The sequence below is a fragment of the Manacus candei genome, unplaced genomic scaffold (genome assembly GCF_025592945.1).
Source record: "Manacus candei isolate 608988 ecotype Guabito, Panama unplaced genomic scaffold, ASM2559294v1 h1tg000011l, whole genome shotgun sequence".
Classification (NCBI taxonomy): Eukaryota; Metazoa; Chordata; class Aves; order Passeriformes; family Pipridae; genus Manacus; species Manacus candei.
Window position 1 is genome coordinate 27,316,299 of NW_026138059.1, and position 27,073 is coordinate 27,343,371.

At 42.0% G+C, this 27,073-nt stretch overlaps 1 protein-coding gene across 6 annotated transcripts in view; it reads right to left on the reverse strand.

The window, feature by feature from the left end:
* The window catches only part of BACH2 (BTB domain and CNC homolog 2), a 193,491-nt gene that overhangs the window by 73,785 nt on the left and 92,633 nt on the right, over window positions 1-27,073 (reverse strand). For all 6 annotated transcript variants that reach the window (XM_051777772.1, XM_051777771.1, XM_051777774.1 and 3 more), the window contains one exon: window positions 12,189-12,336. The gene's annotated coding sequence lies outside the window, so the exon portion shown is untranslated. The remainder of the gene's footprint in view (window positions 1-12,188; window positions 12,337-27,073) is intronic.

The following is a 27,073-nucleotide window of genomic DNA, read 5'->3' on the forward strand; positions in this document are numbered from 1 at the left end:
GAATTATGGACCTCATACGTCATGACAGGTTGTGTCTGTTGTGAACAACCATGTCCTACTCAGTCAGGACCATGAGCTTGAGGATCTTTCCCCTGGGAGCTGTGAAGGCAAAAGAGATGAGTGGCCTTGTTCTCCCTAACTTATAGAGGGGGCAAACAGGAGCGAAGATCAGTTGGGAATTTTATGTGGAATCAACCCAAAAATCTATACTAGAACTAGGAATATCTTCCCTTCTTTTTGGTTAACAAGCAGATGGCATGGTCTCCCAAAATAGCAATGTCACCCATGCAGTTTGAAAGAAGCAGAAACTTTTTAACCCAAACTCTTAAAATGCTTCCTTCAAGCAGTGTTTTGCAATGAATCCAGAGATCATTCTGTGTCTATTTTTTTTTTCTCCCAAGAAGGGATTTTAAAAAAAGAATATTTTGGGGAAGAAAGACAGGGAGAACAAAACAATTAGGAAAAGGAAAGCCTAGAAAGGTTAGTGTTTTTCTTAATTTTGGGGAAGTTAGGGCTGTGCAAAGTATTATAAATGGCAATTACATACACACATGGGACTGCACTTTACCTTATGAAAGAGCTGCTCTTAGGGTGTAAAATTGCTTTAATATTGCATTAAGACAAACGCTTTTTTCCAAAAAGGCTTATGATAATGGATTTTCAAAGCAAAAGTAAAGCTGCTTTTCCCTGAGAATAGGGCTTTAAAGAAGGGGAGCTTCACAATACCAGTGGTGTGCGTTTTGCTGCATTTCACAAGATCTCTCATTATTTAAATTCCTATATACTTATGTCATACATGGATAAACGATCTTATTGTTCAGAACATGTCTTTATATGAGCATCTCTGCCATAGAACTAGTGTTATTTAGCTGCTTTTTTTTTCCTCCCTACCAAGTCAGAACAAAAGTCTCTTTTACTGCAGTTTTGTGAACTTCATGCAAATGGCAGTTTTTACACATCAATCGGCAGTTTAATAACACTAACGATAAGAGGGGAATTAATGGTAATGAGATGGCTTTTTGGCAAGAAAATCAGTTTATAGAGAAGTTTCTACGATGTCAAACTTTGTAGCCCTGTGTTATCAAAAGCCCTGTGTTATCTCACAGCAGTGAGAATTAAGATTAAACCACTGATTTGTTAGCAAGCTACACTTACTAAACAACAGTTTTCTTGCACCAAGATCGATCATTTAGAAATCTAGTGTATAAGATTAGGAAGAGATAGTGATAATTTTCTGGGACAGCAGGGAGTCATTTACACAACAAAATACATTTGCGAGGGGGATACCAATCTGACTGAGCAAGCTCAATATCTCTCTCAGTTAAACCAAGACTGGTAAGTCTCCCAGTCTTCCCTAAGGCATAGAGTTTGGTCATTCCTTCTCCTGCTCTATCCCGCTCTTGCAATCATGGTGCTTTTCAGCATTTAGAGTCCAGTTTTGCACCTGTCACTCCCATGAGTGGCCATGATGATTTCCCAGGTGATGGTTAAAGGCATTAATGCTGCAGGACCAAGCACAGGAAGAGGAAAATGGCATCATATGAATAGCTAAGGCAGTGAGAACTAGCGGGTCTTCCATGGTTTGACTACAAAGAGCCACATTTTAAAAACATGGCTTGATCACGACTGCAGGAATGACACTAAATATAAAAAAAAAAGCATTTGCTTTCCCAACATGCAAAAACCGAGATGTGTCAAAATGCCAGCTTTTGACACAAAGTACCACAGGAGAAGTGAGTGACAGAAGATTTTGAATACTTCTACCAGCAGGTGCTTCAGCAGGCATAGTAGTGTCCCATGACAACGATGGTCTAAGGATAAACTTTACATCTCTAACATCTGAATTCCCCTTTTTATCCAGACAGACAGACAGATAGACACAGTCCTACACCCTGGGCTACTCCAAACCAGTTCTAATGTGGGAAGTATATATAGAAATTACACTTTCCTTCCTCCCACTCACCTTTGGCTATGGTCAGGACCCACTAATAAATTTCTCTGCTATTGAATCCCATCACATACAGGACATCTTTTCCACAGATGCCTGACTGCTTTTTCACACTATCTGTGGGTTTGATACTTTGGTTTCCAGCTACAGGCTGTAAGGGATGAATCCCCTCTATGGAACCATTTGAACTGCAACCTTCCTAGAGTCAGCACCTTTCAGTTTGACCCTATTTCCTCGTTAATGTTCCCACAACTTGAATCAGCATCTCCATGTAAAGAAGCCTGTGTGAAGGACTGCTAATTTAACTGTGCTGCATGTCCATCCTCCTGCCTTGTGTGGGCTTTGCTGAAAATCAAGTTTTGGGGAGGAGAAACAAAGTCTGCTCCCTTTTCATTACCTATAGCATGTACTTTCAGTGATGCTTTTCGTGGGTAGGCAAGTGGAAAAATATGCTTTTTAAGCAGGACAAAGTCTGATGAAGTTCTACAAGAAGCCCCAAGACAGGCAGAGGTTATTATGTACTGCAGGAATGAAATGTAGCATCTTCAGGGAGTAGCCATTTCATCATCAAACAGCAGTTTGGGAGAACTGTGGGAGCTGGGCTGTCTCACCCATGAGCAAACTAGGAAATTACAGGAGCTTGCAGGTGTTGTCTGCATGTGAAGTCAGAGATAGAGAAGTAGTTAAGCCCCATCTCTAAGGTACAGCCCCTGTGCGGGTGGATGTAATAGGTCATTACAGAGAAAAAATTGTCAGAAATAACTATTCCACTTAACACCATCACTGTGGGGTTTGGTGGGCAACAAGCAGAACAGTGTGAGGAAAGCACATGATCATGAGGAACACACATTCATGCTGAAAGGGCTGAAGTGTCTGGATTTTTGCTGCATTGTCACCGTGACATCATGCTCCTTCCTACCTGCCCACATCATGGACCTGACCATGCCTCTAAATGACACCATAAAGTTTGTGTCCCGTGATCTGCTGCTGCTCACCACAGTCCAGCCCCTCACTGCTAGTGACAACAGCAACAACCCACCTCTCCCCACAAACCTATGCTAGAATTACGCCACAAGCAAAATTCAGCCCAAAAAGCAAGTCCTCAGTCAAATGAAGCAACACATAAAAACACTGCTTGAGCTGGGAACATATGACTAGATTTTTCTCAAGTCTGAAGGAGTCCCAGTTCCTAATGAACAACTGGGAGCTATGCATACTCAAACCTTTAGCTTCAGGCTGGTATCCACTCCAGACACCATCTCAAAAAATACTATTGCTTCATCAATACATTTGTAATTCAACCAAAAAAGAAATTTAAAAGCATCTGAAAAGCTTTGCATGGTAAACATCAGAAAAACACTGCTTTCCAACCCTGCAGCCAGTTGTTCTATAATATCTCCTGCTTTGTGCTGACAACTTTTTTCTCTCCAATCATTCAGACACAATGCCTTCAGGTCTGTCTAAGTAATGTAATTTACTGGAGTGGAATTCCCATGATACCTTCTGCAGCACTCAGTGACAGTATCATTTATACTCTACACTGTCATGCCATGACACTGATACATTGGCTTTCATCCCTCATTCAGCGCAGAGGGTGCAATTTCACCTTCCATTGTGCCCTTCCACAGACTGCGCGTACAAATTCCCTCCATTCATTCCTAATTACAAACCTCTGCTGAAATACTCTTCTTAGATTTATATTTCTCACTCTAAAGTGTCAATCTTATTTGAAAATTCCAATTTTCTGGGAGATTCATCCATTAGCAGCAACCTCCAAAGCATTCCTTAACCGAGTGCATTAAAAGTGAAGCTGGCAGAGCAAAGATGCACTTAAAACACACCATTACAGCAAATCACCACTGCTAATGTTTTTGCATTATTTGAGCAATGCAGTAAGGAGTCTGTGACCGGCCAGCTCTGCTTCTCCAGCAGCAGCAGGCATGAGCCAACAGTCCACTGCTGTGTCCAGCTCTGCTCTCACTGTGAGGCTGCACCATATCCCATCTCACAGGACCTCCTGTACAGCACGAGGTGGCTCTTCAAAGGACTCCAGAAACTGAGAGCCACAGAAAGAGTTTATGACAACTGTAAAAATGCCGGAGTGCAGCTTGTTTGCTGCGGTAGAGTAAAAAAAAACCCCCAAGCTGGGGGTTTCCTGAGGTAGCAGTTCTGCTCTGCAACCCAACAGGTTGTTAGAGCTCCTCAGCTGAAAATCTCAACCATGTTGTTTGGGTCATTTACACTATTCCTAACTTAGTGGCCACATGCAGGACTGTTCCCTTTAAACTGTGTACAGAAAACACAACTTCACAGATTCCCTGGAGCAGCTCTGCAAGTAGTTAAAAAAGAGATCCTTCCACCTCTTCAAGAGAAAGCTTAACACCTTAAAAACCTCATCACCATACAAGGGAAAAAATGAAGAGCCCAGCAGTGGGTACTGATAGTTGCACAATGCGCCCTATATGCCATCTCTAAAAATAGCCCGTGTGGCGATACCTCTGGAAGAGACCAGCATGTCTCATCCAGCTGGAAAGTGCAGCCGCGCGCCGCTGCCACATGACACACATGCTGCACTCTCTCCTGCTGTTATCTTCAGGTTTGAACTCACCTGCAGCAGGCACAGCAGTAGAAAAAAAAGGGCAGGCGGGGAGAAAAAAAATCATCTCTACAACTGTACCGGAAAGAGAAAATTCCACAGAAAAATATTACAACAAACAATTACGCCACTTGTCAGCATCTGGTCACCCACACGACTGAGACATGAGGGTGATTATAACAGATGTAATATAATTCCCTGCAGCAACCACCGTGGGTGAAACTAATTATTGCTAAAGTTTTGCCCGTTCCCACCTGAAGTATTTAATGTCTTGATTGCTGCATTAGCTCTCTTGCTGTTCATACTTTGTATCCAGGCTGGTCCAACGGGCAGGCACAGATGTAAAACCAAAAAGGCATGTTTCAGCAAAAAGGCAAAAGTAAGGCAGCAATGACAGGCACCGAGCTCTCCTAGGAAAAGGGGGAGGATTACACCAAGCAAATTTAAAGGGATTTCATATTGCCTGATGAAAGACTCACCACTGACAGCGTGACTAGTCCATGGAACAAGCACATGTGCCTCTAACTGCCCCCAGCACCCCACATCCTCCGCACCACGTGGTGTTACTCAGAGCAAAAACTTATTGTCTTACGCAGCCTGCTTTTCAAGACCAACACCTCTGCTACTCTGCCAAGCCTGACGAAGTCAGGAAGGTCATGAAGCAAGAAACTGATGATGCTGAAGATGCCACGCAGCAGAAAGCAAGCATTTAGCTTCTACCTTTGGTCCTGCAGCTCTTGGATAGATGCTCTCTCTTACCCATCCATTGCAAGAATGACATTAGACGTGTACATGCACAGGCACACTCATTCTCTGGAAATGCCACGGCTACTTAATGAGTGTAGCTGGGACAGCACCAAAGCTGACACCATGAAGCTATGAATTTCCCTGCATACACTGACATCTCTCTTTAATATTTCTCTTGGCCATGAGCTGACGTATCAATTAATGTGGTCATAACAGATTAAGTAGCTCAAGATACTGCAACTAATTTGGTGGATTCCGAACCAGTGCAACTACATGGAAAAGCTACCAAGGCAGCATATTTCAATACTGCCACCCTAAAGAGGAAACCAAAGGATTTTACACGCCAAATCCTGAGAATTTGTTTCTTAAGTTCAACAAATTTGTATAGATTTCCTTTTTTTCCTTTTTCTTTGCCATAAGACGAAGTTCTGGATCAACAGTTCCAGGTATACCAGTGAAGTTTTGAAAGGCTAACTTTAAAGATCTTTCAATCCTCTCCAAAGCTGCTTTCTCCAGAGAGTAGAACAATTCTTCCTAAATTTTTCATCGCTACCTCTTAATTATGCACTAAGCCTAAATACTTTTTCTTTTTTTTTTTTTTTAAATAAGAAGTTGATGAATTAACACAGCCAGATCACACTGCAAGTAAGCTCTGACTCTCCTTCCAACACCGACCCTTTTACAAGCATTTAAGCCAAGGACTCACTCACCAGACAGAGACGAAGCTGCAGGCGAGCCAGTCATCAGAGCTAAGGGAAGTATTATGCTTGCTCTACAAATACTGAAGCATTTGAATCTTATTTTTAGTTGTACACAAAGGGCAATAAATGGAAAATCTTAATTGTAACCACTGCTTTTTCATGGCCGCCCACACTTCCAACACCTACAACAAAAGTATATAAATGCAAAAACTCCAAAACTCATGGCTCATCTGAACAAGGGATGCAAAACAAACTCATTTGAAAAGGGGATGCTATTACTCTTTCTCCCATTTATCTAGAGTGCTATTATATTCTGTTAAACATTGAAGACAGCTATTTGCATGCTATGTGTATCTACTGCCCAGGATCCTGTTGAGTTTTCATACATTTAATAGTTTTTTTTTATCTCAGTTACCTGGTAGAGTCCTTCTCAAAGTTAGCTGACCCCTGACTGATTTTCAAATGATGAAGTAGAGAAGGTGCCTGCCTCCCCCTAACTTTCAGTTTCTCCCCCCACTGACCAAACTACCGAGGTATAAGGAGTTAATGCTTCACTTACCTGTGAGAAATTATGCTGAATACTCTACCCAGAAACTGGCAATTAAAAAAAAATCCCTTTACACTCATAACAGTAGAAGAACTTCAAACAAATTGCTGTCAAGGATGATTTCATTGTGTTTAAATCCACTTTACTTTAAGCCACTTTGCAAATTACTCTTTAATTTTATACCTAAAACTCTCAGGTCTACTATGATACCAGTTTACTCTCCTGTGTATCCTATGCCTGATTGTTTCCATTTACAGAAAGTAACATGAGTATAAACCTAATTATCATTTGAAAACCTGCAGAAAACTAATTTAACTATCTGAGTAAAAAAGAAATAAAGGAAAAAAGGTCCATCTTAAAACCAGACTCAACAGGATGATAGGTGATGCCATATCTGGGGAATGGTGAGAATGAACAATCTTGTGCCATTAATCACCTTGGTGTCGCTGGAACTGTAAGTTGTTACAGAGAGAAAATCATCCAATACAACGCTTTTATGTCTCAACTCTTTGTACATCATAACAGGAAACATGTCCTATCAGCTAGCAATCAATATTTAAACAAATCATCGAAGACAAAATGCTGTCTCCAGAAAAATGTGCCTTTACCTGCCCTTGTTCATCAACTGCCCGCTAGACCGAAAAGCGCATCACTTTCCTGCAGCTCCTGACAAGCCAAGGGCAGAGCCAGCTGCTCTCTCCACGCACGCTGCTGAAATCAGGTGTGTGCTTTTCTGCCGAGGATTTAGGTCGCAGGACCTGTGTGCCGAATGCTGCAGAAGCACGGGTATCTAAGTATTATGAAAATAAATGGGTCATACACCACTGAGCTAACAACCACACCACCCCCAAGCCGGGCACTGAATGACTGTGCAGGGTTCTGCCAGAGGGAGGGGAGATGTTGAACCAGCAGTGAAAACAAAACTGATGTGGTGAGATGGATTTTACTTTTCACTGGTTTGGGTTACAGAGAAAGTCGGTCTTGCCATCACCATCTCTCAGACTTTTCTGTAAAAAAAAAGATAATAAAGCAATGTAGGGGCAGGTATGTCCTGCAGAGATGGGCCAGCATCTCACCGCCCTGGGTAAGGGGAAGTGCCGCCAGCCCTTGTTGGAGGGAGGGCTGTGACTCAGTCCCTTGGGTTGGCACACTCACACACCCGGGCTGTCACCTGCCACAGCAAAAAACAAAAGTCCTCACCACAACATGGTGACCACATGGGAAACACTGAGTAAACAGATCAATGACACTGCGTGTCCACGCAGCTTGTCGTGCCACTGGGGTGACGAACAAACAAACCTGTGGTCAATGGCAACAAGGGCAGAGGTGTCAGAATAATTTGGTTTCATATGGCATGCTGTGCTTCAACAAACACCACTATCCTCCTCTGTTGTTACCAGCTAAACACAGGCAGAATGCGCCTCTTGGCCCACGGTTGCTGTGTGTACCCAAGTGGGGGTGCCTTTGGCATGGGAATCTTGGTCAGAAACCTCTGGAAAGGGACGTTGGCTCACCACTCACACACATGTGCACGTGCAGCAGCTGTGTGTGAAGCTACATTGGAGCTTTTCAGACCATACTGATTATATTTGTCCAGATAAATATTTTATTTAAACATTATACATACATACATATATGTAGCTTATATATACGTATGTTTAATTTAGATATACACGCATATGCACATCTAAATAAAAAATACATTTAGTCAACAGATATATCTGCAGCAAACACTTATCAAAAGCTGTCCCCAGCCACCCATGCTGGGGGTGCAGTCTGCTTCAGGTACAGAGGCACTAATGGTGCTGAGGAGCACCGGATCACACCGAGGGACTGATGCAGTGTTGGCAGTGGTCAATGGCTTTATGCATCCTCAAGAGGGGGGTATTGGGGCAGCAGGAGTAACTGGATTATTTCTCGGCAAAGAAGATTTCCCCTAGATCTGAGGAAAGTGCTTTTTGGCAGTTGTGAGCGTGATGCCCAGGTCAGGATGCCATTGGAGGTCGTGAAGGTCCCCGAGGCAGGAGATGCTCCACACACTGGTGCACAAGGAACAGAGTCCTGATTTGCCAGTACCATAAAATGGGTAAGAAAATGCCTTCGCTGTTATAAAACCAGCACTCCAACAGAAATATCATGAAATGCAGATGTGGTCACATCTCACACATCCAGTAGGATAAACCCAACTATGTCCTCAGGTATGGCCATAACTCTTAGGCAGAGGGTTTGGTGCTGACAGCTAGCAGTGTTTGGTAAGTCAGTGTTCAAAGAGATGTAATTTTGCCTTCAGAAATCTGATTTCCTTCTTAAGTCTGTCAAATTACCTGACCTTTAAGTGCAGATTTAAAAAAAGATACATTTTTCCCAGGCTGTGGTGGTAGGCGGGTGACAGACATTTAAGCATCAAAATCTGCATATTAAATTTTTTCATTATTTACATCTGCCTACAGATGGCCATAGGATATATTTCAAGAAATCTTTCTAAATTTTTTTTAAATACTCCAAAGAACTCATACCTAGAAAATATGAAATTGCTGTACAGAGTTTTCTGAGTTTTGGGTTGTCTTATTTTTTTATCCTGTATAAGGCACTTATTGGTCCTTGCTGAATTTTCAATATTGGATAAGCAGTACAAATGAGGTCTATTTATTAGAAGCAGAATGACATTGATTGGGATGCTATTTTTGCCACTTTTAAAGGAAAACACACTCATAAAACAAAGCAAAAAATGTGAACAGAGCATGGTCACCACTAGGAATAGTCGCCTGTCTCCGCTAGGATGCCAGCAGCCATGCCCCAACATCTGCTCCAAGGCACAGCCAGGTCCCCAGTGCCCCTGTACACCTTCATTATAATACACTCAGTCTAACCTACCCAGCATTAAATCCCAGAGGACCTGGAGAAATGTTTTATTTTAGTATCTTGGTACATGCATCATAACAGGGTTTTTCAATATGCTCCATCAGAACAAGGAAGGTATTTTCTGCTTTGAATTCAAACATCAGTAAGTACTATTTTTATAGAGATCATATCAATCAACACTCTAGTAGTATTATAAAAACTAAATAATAAAGGAATGGGGGAAGCCATACTTGTTTATGAAATACACTGCACCCAGGGAAAAGCAAGAACACCACAGTTGTTACAACTGGGTCAACCTCGTGCAACTGCTCTTTCCAGCAGGGCTAATTAACAAGGGAAAGTTCACTTCTTTCTACGGAAATTGCTATAACAAGGTAATTGTTACAAGCAGAGTCTGTCATCAAAAATAGCCAGACAGTGGGAAACACTGAGAAATCAAATAAGCAGCCAGCAGCTTGCCCTCGCATCTGCCTGTGCTGGCACAGATCCGCACACACAATGGGTGCCACCGCGGCCAACAACCTGTGAGGTGATGCTTGTGTTTTCTAGGAGTTAGAGCACACAACATGTTTTAAAAATGATGCATACCACACAACCACACTTAAAAGAGAAAGAAAAAAATAAACCCAAAGGAAAAAAAGGTAAGGAAAGCACATATTTGATGATGGCTCCTATATCCTTACACTGGTTTTCAAGTTCATTCAGTCATCAGACCCAATTTTACTGCTGGAAATGGAGATTATTTGTAGCAGAATAAGAAGCAAGACAAAATTTCCTATGCACCTCTTGGAATGAGAGAGAGGGGTTTTTTCCCCATTTATGTCTACTCAATTTCTGGCTGCTTTTTCAAGTCCCTAACAAGGATGATATTTTTAAAGTTTGTTTCTCTGGAAGTGTTTTTAATAGTGAATTTACAAGATGCCTAGTGATAAGCTCTTCAAAAGCCTGCAAAAAATTGTGAATAAGGCTTCCAAACCTCATGGGAACAGTGCTAAGCAGGACTAATGAACAACAAGTTATTTCTGCCTGCCTAGCTGTTACAACTCATATTTTCAAGTCTTCTTCCCTTAAGACAAGCACTAAAAACAAATTTCAAGACAGAACCAAAATCTTCCTGTAGTCAGATGATTCCTGCTATTGGGGATTTGATTAATAACTGCACCATATATTGCCAAGCCCATAAGGAAATGGCAACACTCTCCCTTTTTTGGAAAACAAAATCAAACCCACACCTTGTAAGGCCTCTTTGACAGTGGATTACTACCCAGACTTTCTCCACTGCCTACTTCTTCACCATTATTTTTGCTCATCATACCAGAAAAAAATTTTCTTTTTCTTTAAAACACTATCCTCCTTTTGCAAAAGACTTTTCTTGTTTGAAATAAATCTTTTATTGTCCCATAAGCAAATAAAGCACCTCAAATGAAGGTACAGTTCTAATGTAAATGCTTCAGTTTCAAAACACTCACAGGTTTTTAGAAGTAGTATTACAAATCAGTTCCTAAGATTAAAAGTGGTGTTACTAAGCATTCAAGAAAAACTGACCAGCAAGGAGTGCTGTGGTCAGCTTCACTGCCCTGTTCTGATTAAACTGCATTGTATGAATTTGTTACTGCAGTGAACAAACAAGGGCCATTGTGTCACACTGAATCATAATTCTGTATTATCTCCTTTTGCCAAGCTGTTCTACACCACCATCTCAAAGATAAAAACCTCATAACCACAAGGAGATTTGTTTTTGTTTTAAAAATCAATGAAATTAAGTTGTGCTCAAGCCTTGTCCTGAACTTGGCAACTCTGGGTTACACCACCCTCCAGACAGCACAGACCACCACATCCATGCCATCTTTATAATGGTCCAAAAGCTTCTTCCACCTCAGAACACAGAATTAGGGTTAGAACTTCTGACAAACTACAAAGGGTCAAACCAATTTCTCTCCTCTAGAATAGCCCACCAATTCCATGCCAGGCTGATGCTATGCAAGGTTTAAGAGGAGGACTTAGCCATTATGGGATGGGGAATGAAATATGCGCACAGTACCACAGTCCCTCCCCATCCTGAGAGAAAAATCAAAGCACAACATGTACTGGGAACTACAACCCAGACTGAGAAGACAGGAAGGAGTCTGCAGTCCCCTCAATCTCCTCTGTCCCTCGAAGATCTGTGCACAGCTCTATCCAACTTCCTACAAATGGAATTAGACAGAGCACCAAATTCCATCTGGAAGTTGTTGAAGGTGCTATTGATGCTTACAGAGCCTTTTGAGGCAGTAGGCTGAAAGAGGAAGCAACATCAGGGCTCCTCCGAGGGAAGTATTCTGGGAACCCCAAAGGAAAAGGATATGGATTTTATTATGGCAGAAATACAGGGATGCCTGCAGTCCTGCTCGGCAAATGATGGCCTCCAAACTCATGTGGAGCACGTGCAGCTTTGGAACGGCACACCAAGGTAGGTCTACACACACTTAGCCAGTTGCAGAGAAAAACAAAGTGTAGTTAGAGCAGTGGGGTAAAGAGAGCTATTTTAAGAACTACTGTGGTTTACTGTTGTAGCAGAACACTTAGAAAAGCCTTCAAAATGACAATCACTATCTACATTAAAAAGACAGGTAACTACTCCAATAGCAATTTATTCACCACCTAATGTTTGCAGTTGAATTACAGCTTTTACAGTGTTTTTATCAAGTGTGATATTTACTGCCTCCACCTTGACTCCTCAAGACCTTTTCTTCTCTTTTTTCTTTCATTTTTTTCTTTAAATAGAAAGGAATTGGAATCATGACTTACATGTAACTTTTCTAGGTTCTGTGCTGGCTAAAATGTTCTCACGATGCAGGGAAGAGGATCAATGGAGAAATTAAGAGGCTGCAGCAATCCATTAAGTGACCCTCCAAAGTTCTGTAGGCCAATGTTCTGGCAACTCAGCTGTAACAACCTAAAATAAAATAAAGTCAGGCATTAAAAAAATCAAGCACTGAATCTTCATAAACCCCTCTTTGTTTTTTCCTTTTAATTCTAGAAAAAAAAAGTTGTGATGCCTTTTTTTTTTAAACACAGAAGGTCTTTATGTCAAACATGACAATTAGATTATGCCCATTACATACCTCCTCCAACCTTTAAGCTGTAGATACTTTGCAACAAAGACTGTTTTCCTTGCATTAATATAGTGCCCAGACATATGAGGCCCCCAAGAAGAACTGCAGAACAGATAAACTAATACTTCTGTGATTATTCTACCAGATCATACCATAGGTATGTGCATACTTATGCATACATACTAAGGACTTCTTTACTGTGAGGGTAGTGAAGCAGTGGAACAGGTTGCCCAGAGAAGTTGTGGATACTCTGTCCCTGAAGTGTTCAAGGCCAGGCTGGATGGGGCTTTAAGCAACCTAGTCTCGTGGAAGGTGTCCCTGCCCATGGCAGGGCAATTAGAAACAGATAAGCTTTAAAGCTCAACCTAAACCTCCCTGTGGTCTATGAAACTGCACATCACACTAGAAAGGTGTTCTAACAAAACCAGCAAAATTATCAAGCCAACTTTAAAAAATAATTAATACTGGCTTTTGTCAAAGCTTTGATTTTATCAAACATGAAATTTGTTACTTTGTTTCTGCTTTTTCTGGGGAGCTTCAGAGAAGAAACACCATCAGCACAGCTTGGTATCCCTGGGTTAATGCAATGTGTGTCATATTCCTCCAGCCACCCTAAAGCAAAGCTACCTGTCATGCCATGTCAAAAGAAAACTGGAGAGAGAATAAAGCATTTATCTGCCCACAGCAAATTCACTGTGCTGCCACAGCCGTGCCAGGGGCTCAGGCTCAGTCCCTGGAGGGGAGGCACTCAAGGATGGGGAGAGCTGGTGAGAGCAGGGCTGGGGCCAGGGGTCTGGAAAGGGGGGGTGAACCCCCCAGCACCCTAGTCCTAGCATCACTGCACCTCCCAGATCCCACACAACACACAATCCCAATCCCAGACTCCGGAAAAGGCTTCTCCCATCTATGAAGGAAGCGGTCACACTCTGAAGTAGCTGGGGAGGAAATACTTGTGGAAGGAGAAGTAATTATTTTTAAGCTACAGGGGTTTTCAAGTTGCCAGTGCCCAACACTTTACTGTTTTCCTGGTAAAAAACATTTGAATACTTTACTTGAGTGAAGTTGGCAAATGGGAGTGGAAAGGAAGACGGTTTTCTTTTGAACTGAAGGGGACAGCAGCAGAACAAGCAGTGGCATGTATCTACCTTACCAGGATCACTGCAAAGGCTGTGTCTGCAGAATTACCACAAACTAAAGCTAGATGAAGGGGGATAAACCCCAAAAGTTTAGATTTTTTTTTAAAAAACTACTATTATTTTTCCAAAATTCGCAAAATGAACTCTTTAGTAAAAGTTCTGGTTTCTCAAGAGATGTCTACTATGTCTATTTATGACTAATGCTTATTTATGACTCCATAAAAAAGTAAAAAAAAAAAACACAAAAAACAGTGCAAATGAGAGAGATTTGGTTGTTGTTTTTTCTATGCTGTTTCTGGTAAAAATGTTCAATATTTTCTGAGCATTAATCCTACAGCATTCTACTCCAAGCTTTGCAGAGAATTGGTTCACTTATGAAAAGTAGGTTATTTCTTCTGGATGGCACCCTCCTAGATGATTTACCAACAGATGCTCAAAATATTGCTATCTTTAAGGAAAACCTAATTGGGTACTTGAAAAGACTCGTGAGGCTATGCTAGGAACATAATGCTTATGTCTCTTCAGTTCATATAGTTTTCTCCAATTGGGTATAATGTTCATTGTCAGAAGAGTGACAAATATTTATGGTCACAAATACACATTACCTAAATTGCCTATAAAACTAAAAATATAAACTCTGTTCAGTCATAAATCACTAGTAGAACAAAAATAACTGTTGCTTACTCAATGGCCAAAGGAATGAAACCAGGGAAGGCTCTGTGTTTTCAAGGACAAGTTAGTTTTCTGAGCTAAAATTGCACTTGCCCCAGCATATCAGAAGGAAAGGAGAATAAACAGAACTGGGGAACAGGAAAACAGAAAAAAAAAGGGGGGGGAAGAGAAGACTTTCAGCACCACTGAAGCTTTTCTGAGAAGGGCTGATTGATGTTCACTGCTGTAGAAAGCATGAGGCTGCATCCCAAGCATTTCATTCCCTTCTGCAAATGTCTCACTCCATATCTCGCCCCATGTTCCCCAGATATTCTTGCCCTATGTGTGATGATCCAGCCAGCATCAGGTTTTACACATGATCTAAAAGACTAAAGCAGGAATCTCTCTGCCCAGGGGTCAGCTTAGGGTAGAATGAAACCTAACCCCCGCCTACGCTCAACACGAGGGGTTCTTCATGCTTTCCATTCAATAAAGGACTTTCTGAAACAGGCAAATTATTAAAGGCAAAACTGCTGTTACAGCTGCAAAGTTATAGCAATACATGAAAATTGAGCTTATATGAAATGAAGAGCCAATGGTGCATCTACTGAAGAGGAGTTTCAGCAGTTTAACGTGCTAATCGGCCAGGCTTACAGCATTGGGAAGAGCCAGATCTTAAGCAGGGGAAGATGCACTCTCTGCTTCAAGGTTTGCTCACATCAAGGTCTCAGCGCTCAGCACAGACCTGCACATGTGGGCCATCAGTTACAGGATCATGAGAGGCCACAAAATCATTGTTCTATGTCAACATGAAGACCCGGCTCCTGGAGTCTTGGAGATTGCAAGAAAAATGCATATTTATTTTAAAAATAAGCATCTGCCTTAACACTATGCAGAGAAATCTAGAAAAGTAACAATACTTCAAACTGGATACTATAAATTTTTCTGGTCTTTTTAAACTTATATTGTTTAACAACCTCTTGCGCATTTTTGAACCTTTCCTCCTTTCTGATGGCTTCCAGCATTGCTTGGCAGCTGAAATTAGCATTAAGGAATGCAAATGTAAAGGAAGACACATCAGACACTCAAACTGGCAGAAGAATGCATGAAGTTGAAAAAGCAATAAAACATCTTCCAGTTTGGATTTCTGTCATATGGTGAGAACGTTTCAAAGAGAGGGTTTGTTTTCAATAGGGCTTTAATGCTTGAGAGGAGGAAAACTGGTAAGCTCTTCAGTTTGCAATGAGCAAACCAAGAAAGGTGAGAAGAGCACAATGAATGTGCCTGGGTATTACTCTGGTTATCATGAAAGATGTTTCAGACACAGAAATTCGTGTAGTCCTGCCCAAGAAAACTGGAGAAGCTGGGTGAGCAACAGATACACAAATGCAACAAATACACAGTGTTTATCCTAATGTTCACTACAGGTGGGTAAAATTAGGGCTAAGTAATGTGAACCCATACAACAAGAGAAGTTGGTGAGCTTCTCAGATGTGGACAGGAGAAGAAATAAAATTTAAGGAAGGCTGCACACCTGCGAGCAAGAAGAAGTGAGCACGGGTGTGCAAAAAGAGCTAGTATTTTCTGAAGCAGTGCCGCACTTGGTGGAGTGCAATGATGTTTCATAAAAAAATGTGTGCAGAAACCGGTACCAGTGAAGTCAAGGATCCCAGTTTGTTACATGCAATACCATCACAGATTACCAAACACGTTTTCTTTACATTTTGTGAGTTTTTGAGTGAAGCTGAAGAATATTTCTTTCTATGTGAAATAGCTTCATTGGAACATTTGTAACTTACAACTGCTTGAAGGGTCGCCTGAGGCTGAGAAGGCATTTGCAGTGCTTCTGACATCTAGTGTGTGATCTCTCCCTGAAATCTGTAAATTAAATCCAAGATGATATCGATACCTATATCAGAAAAGATACATGGTCTGCTTCACCCTCAGTGCATTTAATTTCCTCATAATAACCAGCTTGGTTATTCCAAAGGGAAGGAACATGCTCATCCATCACTCCTGCTTGTGCCCACATGCACCATTTACCCAGAGGCAGGCAAAATCAGGAGTTGGGAGGGGACAGCAGCTTTTTCCCTGGTGTCCAGAGGTGGGATGCAGAAAACCAGCAAAACCAAGGACGTATGGACCAGAAACAGGGAGGTATCCATCCCAGGACTGCGAGGACCAGCTCTGCAGTGGTCCCTATCTGGGTGAGTTGTGCCGACAGTCAGAGGAGATGAGATTGAGCTGTTCCCTCAGATAATGGCAAAACAACGTGAGGAACCAGTCTGGCTAGAAACCATGACTGAAGTCATCAGGAGAAGCATCAAGAAAACCATCACTGGTTGGCTGCAGGCTGCTGCTGCCCTGTGCCGGCCAAGGAAGTGCTCAGGGGTCTGCAAACTGGGTTTTCCTGAGCTACTCTAAACCAAACCAACTAGACTTAAACAGAAAACCTCCAGAGGAGCTGAAGGATGTGCATAGGGGGAATTTTCCACCCCTCCTTCTCTGCAGTTAGCTCCGTGACACATCAGCCAGGATGGGCTAGGAGAGCCATACGTCTGTAGTTCAGGAGTATCACCATGGGAACTTGTAAATCTTTTTATGTAAAACCTGAATTACTTTCTCATTGGAATATATTTGACTTAAAGTCACCACTGAAAACATTTTATCTTGGGGGTATGACTCATGAAAGAATGGCTAGGTGTGAAAGGAAACTTAATATATGCTGTGAGAAAGACCACCCCCCAACAACAACATTATTACATGATATGAGTATTTATACCACATGTAGTAAAACCAACAGACAGTAAAAGTCACAGCCTAATACTTTGTCTCCGATCTGATGAAAATTCAGATATCTGGCTTATTTCTCCTTAAAGGCTGGAGAACTTGGTTAACACACATGCAAGCAGGAGAAAATGAGATGGTTCAGTGACAAGGATGAAACTGCTGTCCCTGAGCCTGGCATCTCAGAAGATGATACTGGAATAGCCAGCGCTGGGTCTCTCAGATAAGGATGCTTCCCAGGGCAGCACAGAATGATGCAGCTCACTGGGTTTATTCTCCAAGACTCCTGCCCCAACACATGTGAACCATGACAACACATCCCTGCCCTGCCATGCTGAAAGGATGTTCCCATGTTGAATGATTATCACAGTCAGACTTTTACTGCCGACTGCTTTTAAAAAATGCAAATTGTGAAAACAGTTAACATACAGAATGAAAGAACAGGCCACAGTCAACCACAAAAACTTCCCATAAGGTTCAGCATGTGGGAAACAGATAAGTAAATGCTGTGAAAGATGAACAATATTTAAGTATTAACACAAATGTTTATTTTGGGAAGGTTTATGTGGCATTTCTACCGGTTTTCCTCCAAGTTCTAATACAAAAATAGCTATGTCTAACTGCAATTGGGAGAGATGGCAGCAGCTCAACATTGCTCCCTTTTTAACTCTGTACTCAGAAAAAAACCCCTACTGTCTTACAACATCACACAAACTAATTTTCAGGTGATTCAGGGTGAAGTCAGCCATGCAGTTCAGAAAGTTCAGTCACTGGTCTCATTTTCATCAGCCTGTGAAATGAGGACATATACGTGCAACATGAGGGCAGGAGAAATACAACTTTTCTCCAAGCTGTACCGCTGGTCCCCCAAGTTATAGCATGAAGTGAGGAAATTATCCTTTAGCTCATGTAAATCCTGGATGCAACAGTTGCACATCCAACTATGAAGAGGGAGCCCATGCCATGGATGTACGCAGCTACTGTGAGTCTGCACAAGCTGTGGTGGGGCTGAGAGTGGGCAAACACTGCACCTCCCATGAAGGAGCTGCCTCTTAGCATCTCTGTCTTCACCCTCGCCCCAAGCAGGGGAAAGTCAAAAGACCTGAAAACGTTTTGTGGGTATTCTTCAGTGGTTGTTAGAAATATAAAAAGAGGTAGAATGTTGGTGGGAAAGAGCTTCAAAAATACGTTCTGTTTTGGGTGAACTCTACTCTGTTTAACAAGAAAAGCCAGAGAGGCCACGCACAGTAATGCTGAGAAAAAGGAAATGGTACTTCATTTTAGCCAGAGTCATAAATCTTACCAGTGAGCCTCTAACGGCAAAACGGCAAGCAGGGGAATTTTTATACACAGATAATTAGTTGTGATCTGATATCAGGTTTACTGTTCTGTGCACTCCATGTGTGCAACATGTCCTCAACCTGCAAGACACCGCTGAGGCTCTGGCTGCCTTGCTCCCGCTGGATTGGCCATAAGGCGTGCAGCTGAAACTTCCAGAAACCCTTCTGAAAAAAAGAAAGGTGAAGATGAAGGTGGATCTGTCTGCTCCGCAGAAGTTTTTTCTGAGGTGAATCCGGAAAGATTCTTTCAATGGGGAAAATGCACCATGCTTATAAAACCACACCCCTCTACTACAGGAGAGATAGACCACCATTATGCCACCATTAGCACCTTCGTCTTCTGGGCTACAGACACCACTCACAGATCCTGCAGAGCAGGTAGATGCTTCAGGGAAAAGGTTTATTCACTGCAGTGAGAAACGAAATGTGGTTGAGGAAATTTATCAGCCAGAAACAGCTGTGAAGATGCTTCACAAGGACCAAAGTCAACTGGACTTTGTCAACTCTCTCCATCTGTGCTGGGAACAAGGCAGCCCATCCATCAGTGCTCGTTCCTTGACAACTTTCTCTGTTGCAGAGAACAGCCAAGGACTTCCACTAGCAACTGACATAAGCAAAGACTCCACCACATCTAATAGTAAGACCACATTTCCAGCCAAAGAAAAGCTGCTTTTCAGTTTCTAGATGAGAGGGCATCCAGGGCACACGTGCCAGAAGCATATGGGGCTTGTGAGGCACCAGTGAGCGCCCCAACACTTCTGATGCTACCTTAGAAGGAACCAATTTGGTTTAGACAAGGTCTGGAAGCCTTCTTCTCCAACAGACACCCAAGTTAGAAAATGGCTCACAGAGAACAGCAGTTTGCAGAGAGACACCTCAATGAGCAAGGAGAGCCCACCCTATTTGCATGCGGGTCTTTGAGGCTACTGGCCCTACAGGCTACCTCAGTGCTTCTACCTACTTTCTACCCATCTTCTGTTTTCTTTTTTGTGCCCAACCTAGTGCAGCAGGGCAGATACACCATATCGCTCGATCGCACTCCTCTGCTGATCCAAAATAGCTGGAGGCAGGTGGGGCTACGGGGCAGACCAGCTTGGTCTGCACAGGGTTAAGCAGCAGGTCTCTTGTCAGAGGTTCAGTTTGCTTGATACCGTATGTTAAACTGAAAGACCAATCTGTATTTACTGCGCTAAACTACAATTATGGGGTTTTTTTAATCATTCAGCCTAATGGCATGCAGCTGTCACAGAAATCTTTGAACACATCACTGGCTCTCTTTGAGCTGATTAACTAGATAAGGAACCATAGCCAAAAGACATGAAAGGATGAGTTCAAATTTCAAACTCTCAGCTGAGCAAAGAATTTCATTCAAAGGAATGTGCAAAATAGAGGGGGAGGAGGTTCACAATGCAAATGAAGGTTTTGTTTACTACTGATATAAACAGGTGAAATACACGGCTTAGGAATCAACAGACCCAAGCCTCAAAGTAGTGCTGACAGGTGTTACTTCTGCCACACCAATCTGTGTGGATGCCAATATTTGTATAGTTTTTTCCAGACTGGAAATGATGGACTTTCTTCCACAGCTATGCTTCTTAGACTGAAGAAGCGTCCCTGTGATATTAAAGAGCTCCAAGGCCACAGTCCCTTCACCCAAACTGCTTCTATTCAGTGTGTTACTTCAGACAGCATAGCATTTATTTTTTTTTTATTCAAGACAGTTTATGTGCTTTTATTTCTAGCATAATGTTTACTGTTCCAATCAGATCATTCTGTAATCTCATCTAAATGTTTTATTATTAATTGCTGCACCCCACCCTTAAAAATTATCCTCAGGAGAGGTAAACATTTCAACATTACTTACTCTAGTCAAAGCCATGAATATGCATTATTTATTTATATTTGTTTATTTAGGTAAACAGTATTTAAGGAAAATCACCAAACCGCCTTCTCTTTGAAAGAAGCTCTACTTTAGCAGCCTTGCCGCGGGAATTGCAACTCCTTTAGACACATCTATTACTTTGTCTTACTCCACCATGACTTATACTGGTGGGCCTCAGACCACACTACAGCTTCCAGAAAAGCAGTTCTTATGTTGTCTAAGGCTGCGTGACAAGTCCAAAGCATCCAGACTCACTCTCAATTATGAGCAGGAGGTACTCAGATGCCAGCAGAGAGGAAAGGTGTGCAATGAGGACCAGAATGCTGCTACCTATCACCCAATATGCTGATTTTTAAGTTTTTTTGCAGCAAGACTACCACTGTTAACACGAAAACACTCATGACCCCTTCTTCTCTCTCCCCACAGAGGGCTATTTCCTTAAAAACAGAGGGGCTGTGACCACCACAGCCTCTCCAGGCTAAGCTGGGGAGCAGCTAGCCTCAAAACAATGAGTGCTTGGTGCCAGAGCAGTCAGATAGCCCACTGTGCCATACATATATATATATATATATATAACCTATGAACTGGGTGATAAGCGGTTGAGTTACTCCACTCAATTCTCCTAGTTTTCTTCCTCAGTATTACATTAACTCCAATATTACAACATCCCATCCTGCCTAATACTTCCACCAACTTCCACTCCAAGTCGTGGGAGAATCAGGCAGCATCACAGGCAATGAGTCCACTTACAGGGAACTCAATTTTTTAAACCAAAAAATTAAGACACGTGAACATAGTCCTGACACAGTTGATCACCCAGCCTAAAGATCGCACCAGAGCTACAAGAGAGGAATCAAAATGTGTCCCAAAGACAAAGGGATTTTCGCAGATCTACAGTTGTTAAGTAAATAGATAAAACTGCGGTCTGGGCTTTGTTTCAGTTTTCAAAGCTAATTTCCGGCCACTGTTCAGAGAATTGCTTTGCATTTCCATTTCTGACTCACCCGCTTTAGCAAGTGCACTCGCTGGAATTACTAAGCATGGGATCTCATCAAAACACTTTGCTTTCTGAATCAAAGAGCTTTTCGGTTTTACTGATGTGAACTTATCTATAAATTTACCATGGTAATGACACTGGTGGTGTGTAGGTATGATCAGGGTGTGCAATGTGATGGGTCAAAGGACCCTTCTCCCACAGGGTGTCCCATCAAAGTACAGGAATGCCTTCCAAATTCCACACAACCACTCAGAACACACCAGTCTCTTGCATACCCATCACAAAATGATACACACTCCCAGAGACATGTTTAAATGTCAGGCATGAATGAAAAGCATTCCTGAAAAGAATCTGTTATGAAACCGAAATTCGGAGATCGCCGCAGTGCTGTGCCTAAGTTGAGTCATCAGTTCCCTTTACAGCCTAATAATTGACGCTGCCTTGATCAGAATGACTGATCCGAACGTTGCTTTGTGTTTGTGTACTTTTGTTGGTTTTTTCCTTTCTTTTAATTAAAAAAAAATAGATTTCTTATGTAAACAAGCTGTCTGTCATCTTGCAGGAGTATTTGTATTCTTCAGATCATAGGAAACATCTGTCAAAACCAGATTTTACTCTCCTCAGTCAACTAAATACAGTCTTAATAAGACTGCAGTACAAAGAAACTAAAAATGAGTCTTGTTATGGAAAAAATACGCTCCCAACTCTCAGCGGAAGACTGATTTTATTGCACTTTCTTGGGATTAAATGTTGCAAAGATTATTAAAAGAGTTCCCTCTTTCACCTGTGGGATCGATCCCCCAAAGGCAATCCTGGGAATTTAAGCGCTGTTTTTCTCCTCTCTTTGTGAGTTTCTCCAAAATTAAATACCTTCCAGGAAAAGATAGATAGGAGAAAAATCCAAGTTCAGTGAAACTTCGGAGCATGCTGATTTCCCACCTTTTGACACTGGTTCTCACATAATGGAGTGATTCCCCTTCTGACGCTTTCAACAAACAAACACTCCCACGCATCTGCATCCCACAGGTCACACCTCCCCAAAATGATTCATTAAGTATTTTCACATTTTCTAAACAGAGAATGATCAAGTGAGGTTGCAACTGCCTCTAGGGGTATTTTCTGAAGAAAAGGTGACACAAAACAGGGTGGTTGCTACTACCAGGATAAGGGTGATGTTAGACTGCCATATTGTGGGTCTTCTGCCAGGGAACTGCAAAATCATTTTAACAAAAGAAAAAATAAACCAGTGGGAGAAACAGGTGTGAGACTTTAACAGGAAGAGCAGCCTACTCCATTAGCATGAAAATGAAGAGGAGGTGACCGGAGCAGGAGCATCAGGATCAATGGGTACCACCTAGGTGTCTGGGCTAGGACGGTACACAGAGCCCTGTTAAACAGAGCAATAATTTATGGATTGAGGGGACAGCATTGGAAACATTTAATAGTGGATACATGGGTCTTAATTAGAAGTCCGCCCCTGGATGGGTGAGAAATTAATGGCCATGTCTATATTAGTTTTTATTCTTAGACCTAAACCGCTCCACTGAAACTATGCTGCTGATGCCCAATTTTTGTATTTTGTCTAGTAGTCCAGCCTGGCACTGCAGACTGAGCACCCACTAGCAGCTGGAGTACATCAACAGTGCTGCTGGAGGCACAACTCTCAGCTTGTATCAGTAACTCATGGATTACATACTAAGCTGCTAACTGTTAAAAACAATGCATGGAGATAGGAGGAGAACATTGATATACTTTGGAGTAGATGGAAGAGGACCATCTAAACACTGAGCACTGAGAGTAATACAATGGTAGATATTAAAAAAAGAAGACAGACAAAAGCCAAAGCTGTGGAGGAGAAGAAAAGATCAAACAAATGACATAAAAAGGGAAAAGGAAATGATCTACTGGCTGAAGATGATGTTAGATTTTATTTCCCTAATTGTGGCAGATAGCTGGACATGAAACTTGTATCTGCAAAATACTGTACTCTTTCAAATGTCAGAACTGGATATAAATGGAAGTCTTGCTTTTCAATGACAAAAAATCTTCCCACAAGCAATTTACACAGTTCTTTTGAAATAAGAAATTACTGCAGAGCTACACTTACGAAACAGACCTATGACAACACTAAACAAGATGTAATCTTGACTGTGATTCAGAAATAATGTCCAGAAGCATACAGCTTTAGCTCTGCTTGGCACAGAATCCAATGAGTATCATCAACCTTGCAATGTTTTTGGGGACTCTCGTATTTTTCTGAACAACACTTTTACTTCCTTCATGGATGGCCACTCTCCCAAAATATGAGCTGAAACACTATTTTGGCCAGCTTTGAGAAGTGACTGCACTTAGCACTCGGTTTATCAGCCAGACATAAGACATAACATGCTTTTCACTATGACTTTCTTTAACTCTTTGAAGCTTTATTATTCCAAGGTACAAGGGTGGCAATATGAAGACAGACAAAGCAGAGAAAAACTGGGTGGGAATTAGAAGCACTTTGCACTCTCAAGCTAGCAAGCAAAAGAATCCTCTTTGGCTTCATGAGGGCATTACCAATACTAACAAACCACTTGCTGACTGGTACTACAAACCAGCAGGTAGTGCACACACCTCTTTTAGTGGTTTGATGCATGCTAAGTGGACAAATTTTGAAATGTCCCTTGCACTTGCTTTTTAGTTAATTTTGCACCAACTTTTGAATGTCAAGATGAAAAAAATAAAGGTGTGGGAAACAAAGCAAACCAGGGTTCATCACCTCATAACATTAATTAAAACAGCAAAGACTGTATTTCAAATGTCTATCTAGTTCTCCCTGACAGCTCAACTCAAATTGAAAACTTAGGCATGACATGAATTTCTTCTTCAGATTCATGTCACCTGAAAACAGAAGTTTAATATCAGTATTGTCACCATGCCAGTCAACTATCAGACAAAGCGATAGCAAGAACCAGCAATCATCAGGCCAGAAGCAAAGCCAACTCCATAACCAGAAAAAAAGATTTATTTTCTCAGCAATCTCTTTTCTCTGCTCTTAAACTGTGACTGCAGCAGCTTCAGAGATATTCAACACAATCCACTCTCATTGCGTATTCCTGTAAGAAAGATGTTCTCTGCACTCAGTAATTACAGCTTCACTTTGCCACGTGAAAAGAGCCTCTTTTTACAGTTCTCATGACTTCTGGAGGTTTTGTTTTGTTTTTAGCTTGTACCACAAAACCTGCCTGTTCTGCCTTTATCTTATTACTCCCTGTAGTCCTGGCATTTGTTTAAAATGATGTAAAAAATAGGCAGTTGGACAGAGAATGACTAGTACAGCGCGTGCTGCAGCAAGCAATGTTATATATTTTATTGCTTATGAAGTCAGTGTACCGGAACCAGCCATATCTGTTAGTTTGGTCTGAACATACGTTTTCCTTTCCTGCTTGCAACAGGATAGTTGATATTTGGAAGAAGGAATACAGAAAATAAGCATCGTGGTAGGTGAGCACTGCTAATGACACAAGCTCACATTTAAATCAAGGGCTGTTGTTTAGGGTGTCTCTCAAAGAAGAAAGAATAACAAAGTTTGTGCCTCACATGTGTTAAAAGGACACTTGCCACACTGTCTGCTCAGCCATCATCTCAAATTATTCATTACCTGTGCCAGTGTCCTCATCCCACTGAAAAAGTCCGTACTTTTCCCTGAAGCTCTGAAAGCAAAAAATTAAATCGAATGCTTCCCCATTCATTCCTCACTTCAGAGTGACTGCTGAAAAACTCATTAATGAAAACCTGGGCAAAAAGGCTCCCCATACTTACAGCTCACAGTTATAAAAGCCAATGCACGACAGCCAGTGAATGTTTCTATACAGCAATTGGCTTAAAACAGCTTCCTTGGCAAACAGTGAGAGGAAATACCGAATAAATATTAGTTTTCCCATATTTATTTCTACACTGGGTGAGGCAAGACAAAAAGATGTTTAGGCACTGAACTGATTTCAGGTCTTCTCCTCCATGAATGATTTGGCCTGCAATGTTATAGGGCTTTTAATCTCACATACCTCATGGATCCTATTATCATCACTATCATAATGAAACCAGACATAGCTTACTTCCCATTCCCCCAGCTCAACACCGTCAGGGCACGCAGAAATGAGAAAGTCACTGACGTAAAATTGACTGAGGGTGGCCACCCATTGTTTCATCCCCTTGGATTCATCTCCCTATGTCAAATGGTACCACCTCAAGCTGGTCCTGCCAATGTGCAGGTCAAGCAGCAGCATAACCCAAACCATAAGGATCAGAAGACACTCAGCTCAGCTTGTCCATGGGAAAGGGGGAAAACAGTCCCTGTGTGTTTCTACAATTCCTGTCGCTCTCGGCACAATCAGATTTTATTGATCTGTAATCCTAGATAAGTGTATTGAATCTTACAGCTGAAGTCAATTACACTGTGTTAAATAGCCTTCCTGATTTTCAGGATGAAAATCACTTCTTCTGTATAGAACTAAATTAGCTCAATAACTCATTACTTGTACCATGGGCACGGGGTTGAAACAGCAATGGACAACTAAACAGTTGCTGTCTTTTCAGGCATCGGTCCTTTAGAGCTGTAAGCAGGCTGAATTTCCAGTTTCACCAGCTGGGAAAATGGACAAGCACTGCAGGCAGAAAGGGGACATCCAGTCAACAGCACCACATCTCAAACCATCCATGTTCTCTCATAGCAAGGGGCTCTGAGCTGACCAGACTTGGAAGGAGCGAGACATTGCTTTTCCTGGACCAAGAAGTTTTCATACTCAGAAGTTTGGATTAGACATAGCAGTCAACCTGGAGCTGCACTGTGTCTCCAAGGGAGAAGTGGGCTCTTTATTTATCTAAAATGACAGTGACTCAACCAAAATCAGTGGGTTTGCTTCTGGATCCACCAAGGCTACTGTAGAGCTCCTCTAAATCACAGCCCTTCCACTGGCACTACCCATGCCTGTCTTCTGCCTTCTCGTGCACTGTCCATGGATGTTCACTCCTGGCCATGGCCAGAGGCAGGGCTGGTGGACCTCTGGTCTGCCCCTCACTCAGTACACAGGCATTTAGACTGTTGTGTGGTGCCATTAAGCAGCGTCCAAATGAGAAACCAGAACCAGTTCAAACCAAACCATTTTATGAATGAGGAGAGAAGGAAAACAAGTGCAGTGAAGTGGTGGGAAAAAAATAAACAATGAAGTTAACTTGATGAGAGTTACTGAAGAAAATCCAACCCGCCCAAGACAAAGGCTGGCTGCCATTTGGGAATAAGGAACAAGCAGAGGAGGGAAGATCTGGGAGGGAAAAGATACTTCTATGTCCTGACAAAAATGAGTCATGACAAAGAAGAAACTTCTTATGGCAGGGTCAGGATAAAGAGTATCAGTGGTAGAAAGTGGTCCAGGTGAGTATGGATCTCAAGGTAAGGCTAAAGAAGTGTTTCTGTGGCCATGGGAGGAGGACTTGAAATACATCAGGGATGGGAGGACTACACAGGTCTTAAAGAGAAGGATTGCTAATCAATCCTGGCAGCTCAGAAAAAGTCGAGGGTCAGGTCAGAGGAAGGTTTATGAAAGCAATACTAAAAGAAAAGAGGAAGGCAGTAAAGAAGGTGGGTGGACAGGAAACAGCAAGAGTTGTTGTAGCAGAATCAAAGAGAACACAAAGCATGGCTCTAGTCTGAATATGAACCTGTCTGTACTTTCAAGATCTCATCCCTGTCAGGAGAAGAGCATTCTCCTGTTTGGAGAAGGAAAAGAGTGTATGGGGCTCCACAGG